The sequence below is a fragment of the Entelurus aequoreus genome, linkage group LG14 (genome assembly GCF_033978785.1).
Source record: "Entelurus aequoreus isolate RoL-2023_Sb linkage group LG14, RoL_Eaeq_v1.1, whole genome shotgun sequence".
NCBI lineage: Eukaryota > Metazoa > Chordata > Actinopteri > Syngnathiformes > Syngnathidae > Entelurus > Entelurus aequoreus.
Window position 1 is genome coordinate 52,771,611 of NC_084744.1, and position 15,000 is coordinate 52,786,610.

A 15,000-nucleotide genomic window follows, 5' to 3' on the forward strand; every position below is an offset into this window, starting at 1 on the left:
CCTTTGCACTGAGGGTGCTCTGCTTTTAGGAAAGCTTCTCTCTCTCTCTCTCTCTCACACACACACACACACACACACACACACATGCACGTCGAAATTGCTAGATTCCCCCCTCCTCCTGGTGCTGCTTTGTGGTGTTATGCACCTAGCTAACTAAAAGTGTCTCCATCACCTTGGCACCTCTGAATTTACCCATTGGGTTGAGTTTTTCCTGACCCTGATGTGGGATCTGAGCCAAATATGTCGTTGTGGCTTGTGCAGCACTTTGAGACACTCGGGATTTTGGGCTATATAAATAAACTTTGATTGATTAGTTGATTGATTGACTAGGGGTGTAACGGTACACAAAAATTTCGGTTCGGTACGTACCTCGGTTTAGAGGTCACGGTTCGGTTCATTTTCGGTACAGTAAGAAAACAACAAAATATACATTTTGGGGTTATTTACTTACCAAATTTGCAAAATCTTCCACCAAAAATATTTTTCTTAGTGGAATATTTGATGTGAAGTAATGGGAACCTTGGATAGGTCAATAATTCAGTGTTTCCCATAAACTGCCAACATACCTGTGGCGGCGTGGCTATGGGTGTGGTCACCATGACATCATCGAGTAATTTGCATAATTTACTACAATGATATGATTTTCTCTAAAAAGGCTCAAAAAATGTATACTTACTAATTAATAATAACAGTTTTGTTTTAAACGTCCATCCATCCATCCATTTTACATATAATTACAACACTTTGTGTACATATTTATATACAGATTTGAACAATAAGTTATTCACTGAAATATATTTATTAATCGTGGTTCTTACAAAAAATATATCTTATAAAATATAAAAGCTAAAATGTCTCTTAAAGCTCTGCCCCTTTAATTAGTGCATACTAAATAATTTACCTTTAGCCTACTACTACAACCATATTATTTACCAGCAACATAAAATGAAACAGAGGCAGAGGTGTCCTGCCACAGTCAGAAACAAATAAACAGAAAACAGTAGTGGTCAAATACAAATAAGGCAACAAGAGAAGTATCCTACACTTCTCTTTTGTAAAGTAAATCTGAACAGCCTATATGGGCATCTACATCAACTATATGATTTGCCTGAGAATCTGGACAGGACAAAAAAAAAAAAAAAAAAATATTTTTTTATTTGTGGCGGACGTAATTCTTTCGTGGCGGGCCGCCACAAATAAATGAATGTGTGGGAAACACTGATAATTCATAATAACATTGATTTTGATTCAATATTATGTTTTGAGCAATGACCGTTTGAAAGAAAAAAAAAACAGCTTTGTTTTATTAGTCAACATTGCAACTTTTTCTAAATTACATTTAACCTTTAAGATTTTTTATTTCACTTTTGTCATGTTTTTGTTTATTTTAATAGTATTTTTAGAATGTGCCGTGGTAGGGATGATGTTTGATAAGAAATTATCGAGTTCGAGCCTATTATCGAATCCTCTTATCGAACCGATTCCTTATCGAGTCTCTTTATCGAGTCCAGATAGGTTGTTGTATATGGAAAAAAACACAATATTTGGTTTAACAAATCACTTCACATTCTCTACTGCTCGCTACTATAGTATTACCATATGAGTTATTGTGCAGAAATGTGGGGAAATAACTACAAATGTGCGCTACATTCATTAACCGTGTTACAAAAAAGATCAATTAGACTGATACATAATGTTGGCTATATAGAACATATAAACACTTTATTTATTGAGTCAAAAATATTAAAGTTCGATGATTTGGTAAAATTGCAAACAGCTAAAATGATGTGGAATTAAATGATGGAATGGATTAAGTAAAGAAGTTAAACATTGTACTGATATGATCCAGTTTAAGAGGTTGTTCAAATGAATAGTGCTTACAAAGTACAAAGAAGAAGAATTATGAGAAATACTTTCAACCTTATTGAAAATAAGATATTCTTCATCTCAGTATATTAATAATGACTGAATTAATTAATTGCATATTACAAAACTGTTGTATATACTAATTCACAGATATTTTATTATAAAAAGGTCAGTAAATGATGTATATATTTGTAAACGCTATGAAGTGTGAAAGGGTAGGATTAAATAAGCTTTTCTTCTTCCTACTCCTGTAAAGTGAAATTATATGAAACTGATGTATTATGATGTGGTCGGATCATGTTTTGTTTAGTTATGCTCTGTTAGTTTTGGACTTCCTTAGTTGTTTTGTGCGCTTCGGGGGTTTGTTTTAGTCACCATGGTTACTTATGATTTTCACCTGCCTTGTACGCGCACCTGTTGCTCATCAGAGACTCTATTTAAGCCTGCCTTTTCCGGTCACTTGTCGTGGCTTCATTGTTTGCATTTGCAACAGTTACGTTGGCATTCTGGTTTTCCAGCTCATGATTCCTGTGCTAAAGTTACCTTAGCTTCTAGTATTCCTGTGCTAAGTAAGTTTTTGCTTTAGCTTCTCGTGCGAACGGCACGCTTTCCTTTTGTTTCGTTCCTGTCTGTTGTAATGTGTATGATTTCTGAGAAATAAATCATCTCCTACCTGCACGCTTTCGTCCGGAGCCGTCAGTTTTGCGTCCCGGGAACGAACCGCAGCACGCTGCACCCCACCGTGACAAATGACTGAGCTACGTGACGTCATTTCTTGTGATGTCTCACGGGGCATTTCTGGTCGGGACGAGATTCGTTCCAAGGGATTCGAATAAAGAACCAACTCTTTTTCTTTACTATAGTGGTCTCGATAACGGGCACCGGTTCTCAAAAAGGGATTAGAGTCCGAGGACTCGGTTCTTTTCTTATCAAACAACCGGGAAAACCAGGTTCGAGCATCATCCCTATGCCGTGGGCCTTTAAAACATTAGCTGTGGGCCGCAAATGGCCTCCGGGGCACACTTTTGACACCCCTGCTATAGATAATAAAAAATTAAATCTGATAAATCTATAGATAAAAAGCAGAGCCTGGCGACGCATGCGCGTTTTATCATAACTCTCTCGCTCTCTCGGTCTCTGCCGGGGTTTTGTTTTTAACCCCTTCTTAACCCTGAACGTACATTGAAAATACACGCAACCCTAACTCAAAATGCCGGACATTTGAGGCATTTAAGAAACTCCGCCCTGACAGCTCCGCAAAAGAGGATGTATGGTCAGTCTATCGTAGCCCGTTAGCTGCTAGCATGCCGTGTGTTGTGCCTCGGTGTGCATTGTTTACACAACGTGCGTTACGCTACTTAATATGTCCGTGTGGAAACTCGTTCGGTACACCTCTGAACCGAACCCCCCGTACCGAAACAATTCAATACAAATACACGTACCGTTACACCCCTATGATTGACCCATCGTGGTCATTTGTGCGTGTGCAGTGAGTTCTCCCGATACCAATATTTTGCTACCGGTACCAGAATGTATTTTGATACTTTTCAAAATAAAGGAGACCACAAAAATGTCATTATTTGCTTTATTTGAACAGAACATTTTACGATACATGAAACACAGCTTTCCTATTAAAAGTTAAAGTACCAATGATTGTCACACACACACACTAGGTGTGGTGAAATTTGTCCTCTGCATTTGACCCATCACCCTTGATCACCCCTGGGAGGTGGCCACGCTCGGGAATCATTTTTGGTGATTTAACCCCCAATAATTGCAATCAAAGAAGAATTCATGCATGCAATAAGATAAAAGGTATAACGTTAAAGTACCACTGATTGTCACACACACACTAGGTGTGGCGAAATTATTCTCTGCATTTGACCCATCACCCTTGATCACCCCCTGGGAGGTGAGGGGAGCAGTGAGCAGCAGCGGTCGCCATGCCTGGGAATCATTTTTGGTGATTTAACCCCCAATAATTGCAATCAAATAATAATTCATGCATGCAATAAGATAGGTATAAAGTTAAAGTACCACTGATAGTCACACACACACTAGGTGGGGTGAAATTACCCTCTGCATTTGACCCATCCCCTTGTTCCACCCCCTGGGAGGTGAGGGGAGCTGTGAGCAGCAGCGGTGGCCGCGCTCGGGAATAATTTTTGGTGATTTAATCACAAATTTCAACCCTTGATGCTGAATGCCAAGCAGGGAGGCAATGGGTCCCATTTTTATAGTCTTTGGTATGACTCGGCCGGGGTTTGACCCATCCCCTTGTTCCACGCCCTGGGAGGTGAGGGGAGCAGTGAGCAGCAGCGGTGGCCACGCCCGGGAATCATTTTTGGTGATTTAACCCCCATGATGCAACAACCCTTGATGATGAGTGCCAAGCAGGCAGGCAATGGGTCCTATTTTTTACAGTTTGAACTCACAACCTACCGATCTCAGGGCGGACACTCCAACCACAAGGCCACTGAGCACGGTACTAGTGGTTACTAGACAGTGAACATACCAGACAACTTGTCTTTCAGTAGTAAGTAAGCAAACAGGTTACAAAACAATTTGACTGCTGAAGTATGCAGTAACATATTGTGTCATTTATTTATTATTTTTGTCAAAACTATGAAGGGACAAGCAGTAGAAAATGGATTATTAATCTACTTGTTCATTTAATATTTGCTTACTGTCTGTTTTAAAATGTTCACTTATGTTAAAATGTAAATGGCATTTATTGTTTTGTTGTTTGATACTAGGGCTGGGTGTATGGACAAAAAAGTATATTTCGATATATTTTTACTTAAATTCGATATATATCGATATATTTCTACTTAAATTCGATATATATCTCGATATATTTTCCGGTGAAAGTATATACATAAAGATAGACATTTTTGAGCGAGATTCACTGAAATTGAACTAAATGACAACTGTACTGTAAACAGTCAGTGGCACTTTTATTTACCCAGTTAGTCAAGATGGGTATTAACCGCACAGTAAAGAAACTATTTAAGTAGCACAGAATTACATAACATAAATAAAATGATCCATCTATGATCTTCCTCACTTTGGCATACATTTTTGGCAGCATTTCTCATGCGAAATATGCCACTTGGTAACTGGAGAACAGTTTGGATTTGGGCTTACATGGTAAACAACCCAAATGAATATTTTATCCAGACGCATACATTTCTCCAAATGTGGCCAAGTAGACGCATTGTGGCTTTGCTGGACGTCGTCTACATCGCTAAAAGAAAAATCTAAGAAAGAGAATCCCTCTGCCATCTTCCAAAAGTTTTTTTTAAGATACGAGTCGCCCGCTTCTACGACTCTCTTGTCGTCATTTGGGATGTCTCTTGCGATTTCCCTTCCTGGTTCCATGACCCGCCCTATCTTGCCTCTGATTGGCCTAATCCAAACCAACTCATCATAGTAAACAACCAACCAATCATGGAAGTTCTTATACGTGCAAGCACGTCTTGGAAGGAGGAAGGGGAGGGGTTTAGTAGCCCATGGAGGGGAACCGAGGGAGAACAAGGAACACAACAAATAAGCGATGTTTGGTCATTTTAACGTGAAATAAATTATATCGATAATACAATATTTTCTCAATTCATATCTTGTTTAAAAATATATCGATATATCTTACAAACTCGATATACCGACCAGCCCTAATTTGCTTACTTTCTGTTTTAACATGTTCTATCTTCACTTATTGCACTTGCACATGTTCCTTGACTGCACTTAAATGTAGAATATATGTAGAATATATTTATATCAGTGTTTCCCACACATTCATTTACTTGTGGCGGCCCGCCATGAAAGAATTACGTCCGCCACAAATAGATTTTTTTTATTTTTTATTTTTTTATTTTTTTTAATTATTATTATTTTTGTCCTGTCCAGCTTCTCAGGCAAATCATATAGTTGATGTAGATGCCCATATAGGCTGTTCAGATTTACTTTACAAAAGAGAAGTGTAGGATACTTCTCTTGTTGCCTTATTTGTATTTGACCACTACTGTTTTCTGTTTATTTGTTACTGACTGTGGCAGGACACCTCTGCCTCTGTTTCACTTAATGTTGCTGGTAAATAATATGGTTGTAGTAGTAGACATTTTAGCTTTTATATTTTATAAGATATATTTTTTGTAAGAACCACAATTAATAAATATATTTCAGTGAATAACTTATTGTTCAAATCTGTATATAAATATGTACATAAAGTGTTGTAATTATATTGTAAAATGGATGGATGGATGGATGGACGTTTAAAACAAAACTGTTATTATTAATTAATAAGTATACATTTTTTTAGCCTTTTTAGAGAAAATCATATCATTGTAGTCAATTATGCAAATTACTCGATGATGTCATGGTGGCCACGCCCATAGCCACGCCCCCACCGCCACAGGTATCTTGGCAGTTTATGGGAAACACTGTATATTATTCATATATTATATATTATAAATATAATATATTGCATATATTATATTATTTATTATTATTATTGTCTATTGCGAGCAAACTGTGGTGCTGAATTTCCCCCACGGATCAATAAAGTACTTTCTATTCTATTCTATTCTATTATGTAAAAATTTAATAAGCGCTTATTATTTTGTTGTTTGATACTTTACATAAGTTTTGACTGATACTGCACATTTGGTTATGGATCCAATACCAAGTAGTTAGAGGTCTTAATTAAAGTTCTCCCGTGTCCAGGGATGTATTTTTTGACCTTATAAAAAATGACAACAGATTTTGCAATAATAAAAAAATACTGATGTAATCATTGTAGTATCGACCATGTTCGGCTCTTGTACTTGATATCATTACAGTGGATATTTGTATGGATCCACTCATTTGTTCACATTGAGGAGTGCAAGCTTGCTTTTAACGGTAAGTTACAGTCCTCTTAGTTTTGTATCGTTTACTTGTGAGCTCAATCATTCAAAAACGTAAAACAATAACGACGTGGGAACAAATGAATGGCAAAATGAAGCGAGTTTGTTACAGTAAAAAAGAATTAGAAAAAGTAAGAGTGAGAAAAAGTAAGAGTGAGGTCAAAAAACAGTGTGGCTCAATGCCCCCGTGTCCAAAACCAACCTACCACACAGATCCTTCTGCCATATATGCAATTTAAACAGTTACGTCATCAAATTATTTAGACAAATGTAATAATTACAAATAAAGTGTACCTTATAATTATTCTAAGCATGCAAATATATACATTTTCGTATTATGCAAATAAAGTTCCAATTTTGCTGAATAAACATAAAGCACCTTCCATAAAATGTAAATTAACTTAAACAACATTTAGGCTCCTACGTTACCGGCCCCTAATTGTTATCAAAGTCCTTGAAACAATTACTTAAACGTGTTAACTCAAATTCAAGGTGCCTAAATAGCCTTAATACTTCTCAAAAAAGCGTGTAGTCCTTTACAGTCAATAAAGGTATTTCATGGAAGCTGCTTTTATACCCAATCATGGTACCCACCTGTTAGCCTGTTCACCTGTGGGATGTTCCAAATAAGTGTTTGATGAGCATTCCTCAACTTTCTCAGTCTTTTTTGCCACGTGTGCCAGCTTTTTTGAAACATGTTGCAGGCATCGAATTCCAAATGAGCTAATATTTGCAAAAAATAACAAATGTTTTCCAGTTTGAACATTAAGTATCTTGTCTTTGCAGTCTATTCAATTGAATATAAGTTGAAAAGGATTTGCAAATCATTTTATTCTGTTTTTATTTACGATTTACACAACGTGCCAACTTCACTGGTTTTGGGTTTTGTAGTTAAAATTGTGTGGTACATTACATGGGACATGTAAGTGTCAAAAAGACAGCCAGATAAAGTATAGTGTAGAAATGCACCCAATGGCAGGAAATGTTCAAAATGTTTTTTCGGGGCTTGCGTGGCAGCACTTTGTGGCGATAATAATTGTCCTCTCACTTAGCTTTTTTTTTCTTTTTCTCAAAGGGTGCTCACATGCCTGATCATTCCCTGCATGCGCTTTAAAATATTGTTTCCTCGCTGTTGGTGTGAAAGCCATGCATGTTTTTTTACAATCCTTAATGCTGACTCAGCAGTTTAGCGCCACTACGATATTGGTTCTGTTTGCTCCGTTATAAAATATATAGTTCAGGTACGAATGCAGTCATTAACAAATCCAGCGAAAGCCAATAACTGACAGGGTCTCTAATTAGGTCCAGGAAACATTGGGAGCTGTGGCTGTAAACAACCCCCTGACATCGTTTTTACCAGCTCCACAAGATGGCAGTAGCTGCATTTGAAGTGTGCAGTAAGGATTTAATGATATAAGAATTTCCTGTTACAATTATCGCGGTTATTATTATTGTATTGTTGAACATGTTAAAAACTTTCTTACACACACTAAAATATTTTTACCAATTATTTTTTAAAATAACTACAATAAATGGACGCATTGTTAGAAAAGCCACTATTTTGCATGTTTTGTGTTTTTTATGCTTCACTGATATGTGTTTTAGTATGTTATCTGTTTTCATTTATTTATTGCAGCACTTTAAGATTTGTTTAAAAAAAGTGCTTGGCAAATAAAATCTGTTGTTACTATTCATATTCTGTTCAGCGGTCCTTGAACGCACCATAGAAACTCCTCTGGTATAGAATGATCATTATGTTGTAAGAGAGCACAGTTTGTAGGTTCAATGTACACAATTAAATAGCTCAGTTACTCAGACAGTGTTTGTATAAGTTTATATAAGTCGTATATGTCCCTTCTTAAATACGTTAATGTTAGCATTTAAGCTAGCTGTAGAGGTTGCCCTCTAGTGGGTTCTTCGGACCACCACACACTGCCACGAGAGCCCGGATTTCAGGGTACAACACTGTTTTATTTTCATAAATCGTGCAAGGCTTTTGCTTTCCAGCAAAATGTCTTTTTCTGAGTCCGTGCCTCTCTCTCTCTCTCTCTCTGGCTCCAACTCCAAATCCAACCGCGAGTCTCATACCGGCTGCTGCTAATAAGGGCGACAGGTGATCAGATAACAATCCAATCCAATCCACTTTATTTATATAGCACATTTAAACAACAACAAGTTTCCAAAGTGCTGCACAACAATATTAAAAACAATTTTAAAATATTATCCTTGACTCGACTAATGACTGAATAAAAACAAAAAATAAATACAAAAAAAACAATATAAAATAAATATGATTTAAAAATTATTTTAAAGGGTAAAACCAATTAAAACAGCAAATAGAAATCAAGATTTTAAAAACACAGAGGACCACACAACTCACGTAGTGTTAAAAGCCAGAGAATAAAAGTGGGTCTTAAGACGAGACTTAAAACACTCCACTGTGGGAGCATGGTCCACCTGGGCCATCCACTCACCTGTCGCTGTCTTCGAGGCCGGTCCTGGCACACCCCCGTTCCGCGGCAGGCCCGCAGGCCACGCCCCCCTCCTAACTAGCGAACTAGCGGCAGTCAATCTGTGAGTCATCAAAGTGCAGTTATCAATCACGCTATTTCCATAATTTTCATTTTAAAAGCGTAATGCTAACTGGTTCTCATTAATAACGTTTATCGTTAAATCTCTAGTGTGGAGTCTAGCTCTCCGTGCGCTTTAAAATGTTGCTATTCAGCTGTTGGTGGGAAAGTCACGCGTGTTACACCACTTTTTATCTTATTTTATTTTATTTTTAATTTTTACAATGATTCATGCTGACCCAGCAGCCCTACAACATTGGTTTCTGTTTGCATTGTGGACTTGGGTTCAGTGTACAGTAGCTGCACTCTGGTTATTGTTAAAGTTAATGGTATTAGTATTATTGTTGTTTTTTACCCCTCCCTACTTCCTGTTACATCCATGCAACCAATAGGGGAAGAGAACAATGTCATGAGACATTTAGTAAACCTGGCTTCTTCTTAAATTTTCCTTTTCTTCATCATTTTTCAGCGGGTCATAAGAATTTGGAGTATGCAATTTATGAATTTTAGGGGCGGCGTGGCGAAGTTGGTAGAGTGGCCGTGCCAGCAATCGGAGGGTTGCTGGTTACTGGGGTTCAATCCCCACCTTCTACCATCCTAGTCACGTCCATTGTGTCCTTGGGCAAGACACTTCACCCTTGCCCCTGATGGCTGCTGGTTAGCGCCTTGCATGGCAGCTCCCGCCATCAGTGTGTGAATGTGTGTGTGAATGGGTGAATGTGGAAATACTGTCAAAGCGCTTTGAGTACCTTGAAGGTAGAAAAGCGCTATACAAGTATAACCCATTTATCATTTATTTATAATTTTTCTTCGCTGACGGCCATAACGCAAATAATAAAAAAATAAAACAAGCAAATACACTGATAAGATGTGTTATTGTTTGGGTTATGGCACCATCTTTTGGACGAGTTCACTCTCTGCAGGTGCTGCATTGTCTTTTTTTTGTCCTTTCAATGGAAAGTGAAAGTGCTGCGCTATCTTCTAGCCATCCATAGCGTTTCTACCTGTATGGATTCTTTATTCATCACTGTTAGCAACGTTAGAAAGTTTTACAATACAACTAAAACAATTCTTACTTACTAAACCGTCCAATGTGTTGTCTGTAGGGGAGTTTTCATGCATATTTGTACGCCCTAAGCCTGAAGCCTGCTCAGTGGCCTAGCGGTTCGAGTGTCCGCCCTGAGATCGGTAGGTCGTAAGTTCAAACCCCGGCCGAGTCATACCAAAGACTATTAACTAAAAAAATGGGACCCATTAACTCCCTGCTTGGCACTCAGCATCAAGGGTTGGAATTGGAGCTTAAATCATCTAAATGATTCCCGAGCGCGGCCACCGCTGCCGCTCACTACTCCCCTCACCTCCCAGGGGATGGGTCAAATGCAGAGGGGAATTCTACCCCGTGTGTGTGTGACTATCATTGGTACTTTAACTATTGTAATGTAATGAAGCTAGCATCGTTAGCATTAGCTAACATGCTAACAAGTTTACGGGTGTCTGTGTTATTAACAAATGGCATTCTTTCTGTCTTGTTTCAATTCCACAAATTTCTCAGTAAATTCACCATAACGTTACCGTGGAGTTATTGAGTCTGTTCAGCTGATTGGGAGAGCTAGCTTCCGCATGAATACCATGAATTGATTTACGTGGACCCCGACTTAAACAAGTTGAAAAACATATTCGGGTGTTACCATTTAGTGGTCAATTGTACGGAATATGTACTGTACTGTGCAATCTACTAATAAAAGTTTCAATCAATCAATCAAAGCTAGTGGGTCCATGACGATGACTTCTGTTTTGTTTGATCAGCCGTTTTACTGCCGTGTTACAGACACCCTTTGGAAGAAATTAAGGTATGTAATTAAACATGTCGAAAATATTGCAATATGCAAATAACTAATTTCACAACGTAAATATCCGCGGCTTATAGTCCGGCGCAACTAAAGTATGGGAAAAAAATGTTCTTCTAAAATTTAGTCGGTGCGGCTTAAATACCGGTGGACTCTATAGTCCGGAAAATACGGTACTTTAGTTTATGGCGAGAGCACGACTCTTAATTAATTTATATAGGAATCATCTGGAGGCTTGCTAAATGTTCCCAGTTGTGACAGCATCCGCCACCACCTTGCTCCCTTTTACCATCTTCACACACACACACGCACACACAATGACTCATCTCCGGTTTCATACCCAGCAGGAGGAGGGTGTGTGTGTACCTTTGAAAAGCTTGGTAGAGCACACGTGCTTGTGTGTGTGTGTGTGTGCATACATACATGTGAGATAACATGCGCACACACTCCTTAAAGCCCTCCTCTCTTGTCTGTGTTCATATCCTGGACTTATTGTCGGGTTTTACATGTTTCCATCCCTCCTCTTCATCCCGTGTCGTCGTCACCGTCCCCCGTGTACAGTATATGACACACACACACACACTCGTGTACACACAGTATACACGTGTGTGTGTGTATGTATGTGTGTGTGGGCGCGGCATAGTGTGACGCAGAATGTATACAGTGTGTATGTGCTGCACTGAGCAGTGATTGGCTGAAAAAGGGGGTAAGATCCCCCACGTGGTCAATGACGTTGCCGGGAAGATCAGAGTGGGAGGGGCTGAGCGATCAGAGTGGGAGGGGCTGAGCGCTGTTACATATGACTGGGGAGGCAAAGTGTACACTGTGTACTTTTCCATCATACATGCTGTAAGACATGTACTGTCTTACAGTGTATAATGTAAGACACAAAGTATGTACTGTAAGACGTGTTCACACTCAGTCAATCAATCAATCAATCAATCAATCAATCAAAGTTTACTTTATATAGCACTTAAAAAAAAAACCAACCCAATGGGAAAACAAGAAACCTTGGAAGGGACCACAGATGTGGATACAGTTAATAATCTGAGAGTTGGAGGTGGGAATCTTTGGGCACCTCATGGTTCAATTATGATTACGATTCAGGAGCTACGATTCGATTAAAAATCGACTATTGATGCATTTTTAATTGATGTGCTGTATTTTCTGGACCATAGGGCGCACCGGATTATAAGGCGCACTGCCGATGAGCGGGTCTAGTCAGGTCTATTTTCATACAAAAGGCGCACCGGATTATAAGGCGCATTAAAGGGGTCATGTTATTTTTTTTTCTACATGTAAAACACTTCCTTGTGGTCTACATAACATGTAATGGTGGTTCTTTTGTCAAAATGTTGCATGGATTATTTTTTACAGATCATCTTTAAGTCGCTTTCTGACAGTCGCTTCAGGATGCGCCGTTTTGTGGGCGGGTCTAATTTGAACAAAAACTCCTCAAAACAGCCCACTACCTATAATATGGGCTTTTTAAACATAAGATCATTGTCTCCCAAAACGTTATTTGTTAATGAGGTCATTAGAGACAACTATCTTAACGTCATTGGTCTCAGTGAAACCTGGCTCAAACCAGACGATTTTTTTGCGCTGAATGAGGCATCTCCTCCTAACTATATGAATGCGCATATTGCCCGTCCCCTTAAAAGGGGTGGGTTCGCACTAATATACAATGAAAACTTTAACCTTACCCCTAACCTAAGTAATAAATATAAATCGTTTGAGGTGCTTACTTTGAGGTCTGTCGCACCGCTTCGACAGCGTCTTCTCCCCGTCATCTTTGTTGTAGCGGTGTAGCGTGCAAGGACGGGGGTGGAAGAAGTGTCAAAAGATGGAACGAACTGTTTTAATGACATTCAGACTTTACTTCAATCAATAACGGAGCAGCATCTCCTCATCCGTGGCTTACTTGTGCAACAACAACACAGGAAATGTGTCCCGTGAAAAACCGTCAGACCAGAACTCTCTAATAACTAAAGTTCCTTTGGTGAATAATGTAAACTCACTACACCGGTATGTTTTAGCGCCTTCATCGCGAGTTTACTGAAATATATAAGAACTTTACACTACTTTATATTAGAAATGGCAACAGCGGAGGATGAATATCCCATAACAAGAAGGTAGAAAAAAAGAAGTTTATCGACTATGGTGTCGGCACAGACTACAATGGCAGACCCGCACAAATTTTCAGGACTTATGCAGATCTCAAATACAGACCAGCAGGTACCAGAAGGTAAAAAAAGTTTCTTTTGCATAATATTGCGAAACAAAACGCTAGATAATGTCTTATCTTATACACACATCATAATAATAGTACAATCCATCAAGCACTGAGGCTTCATAGCTTACCAAAGTTGTACTAAAACATTTTGATAGATTTTTGAGCGCCGTGTGTAATGATCTACATTTTCAATGAAATATATAAAACTTTGGTGTTGTTTACTTGAGTCATATTGCAGTCTACATGTATCTCTTATGTGTGACTGCCATCTACTTGTCACCATGTATCAAATAAAATAGCTTTGAGGTCGGTAAGCACAACCAAAATCATCCCATACATTAGGCGCACCGGGTTATAAGGCGCACTGGTGAGTTTTGAGACAATGAAAGGATTTTAAGTGCGCCTTATAGTCCGAAAAATACGGTATATATTAATGCAGTTTTACATTTATTTTCGTTTCACTAAATACGCGTTTATCACTTGCAACTTAAAAAAAATAAATAATTTGTAATAAGGAATAGTTAAATTAATTCCCACATTTATTAAATTAATGAAAATGTGTGCAAAACTGGACCATAGGTGCCAGATAGTAAAGGAGCTGGCTGGATCTATTGGTAAGGTGGCTCGCCGCAGTCAGCCAAATTTTAGAACGGTCTGCATTACTTTTATTTACAATAAATACATTAATAATCGATTATTGACGTTTAATAATTGATTCTATAATGTCAGAATTGCGATGCATCTAAAAATCGATGATTTTCCCCACTTCTAGAGTCCAGTCCATAGTGAGGCCAGCAGAGAATTCTCTTGTATATGTCACCAATTGATGCACAGAGGAGTGGTCCATCCCGGGTCCGGACTTGGAACAGCTAGCGAATCCTCTGTGGAAACTGATAACCTCTCCATGCAGAAAAGAGAGATGGCAGATCAACTGGTCTAAAAAGGGGCCCATTCAAAGAGTATATACAGTAAATTAGTTTTAAGATGTGACTTAAATGCTTCTATTGAGGTAGCATCTCTAACGGTTACCGGTAGGGCATTCTAGAGTACTGGACCCCGAGTAGAAACGCTCTTTAGCCCACAGATTTTGGGAATCACTTAATAAGCCGTAGTTCTTAGAATGCAGATTTCTGGTCGGGACATATGGTACAATACAATTAGCAAGCTAGGATGGAGCTAGACCCTTTAGTATTTTATACGTAAGTAATAAAACCTTAAAGTCGCTTCTTAAGTGCGCATGAAGCCAGTGCAGGTGAGCCAGTGTATATATGTGTGTATATATTAGGGCTGCAACTAACGATTAATTTGATAATCGATTAATCTGTCGATTACTTCGATTAACAATCGTATAAAAGAGACAAACTACATTTCTATCCTTTCCAGTATTTTATTGAACAAAAAAAACAGCATACTAGCACCATACTTATTTTGATTATTGTTTCTCAGCTGTTTGTACATGTTGCAGTTTATAAATAAAGGTTTATAAAAAAATAAAATAAATAAATTGCCTCTGCGCGTGCGCATAGCATAGATCCAACGAATCGATGACTAAATTAATCGCCAACTATTTTTATAAT

The 15,000-nt window shown here is 38.3% G+C and overlaps 1 protein-coding gene across 1 annotated transcript in view; it reads left to right on the forward strand.

Annotated features, from left to right (window-relative positions):
- The window catches only part of jade2 (jade family PHD finger 2), a 133,906-nt gene that overhangs the window by 8,111 nt on the left and 110,795 nt on the right, over nucleotides 1–15,000 (forward strand). The gene's annotated exons all lie outside the window — the stretch shown is intronic.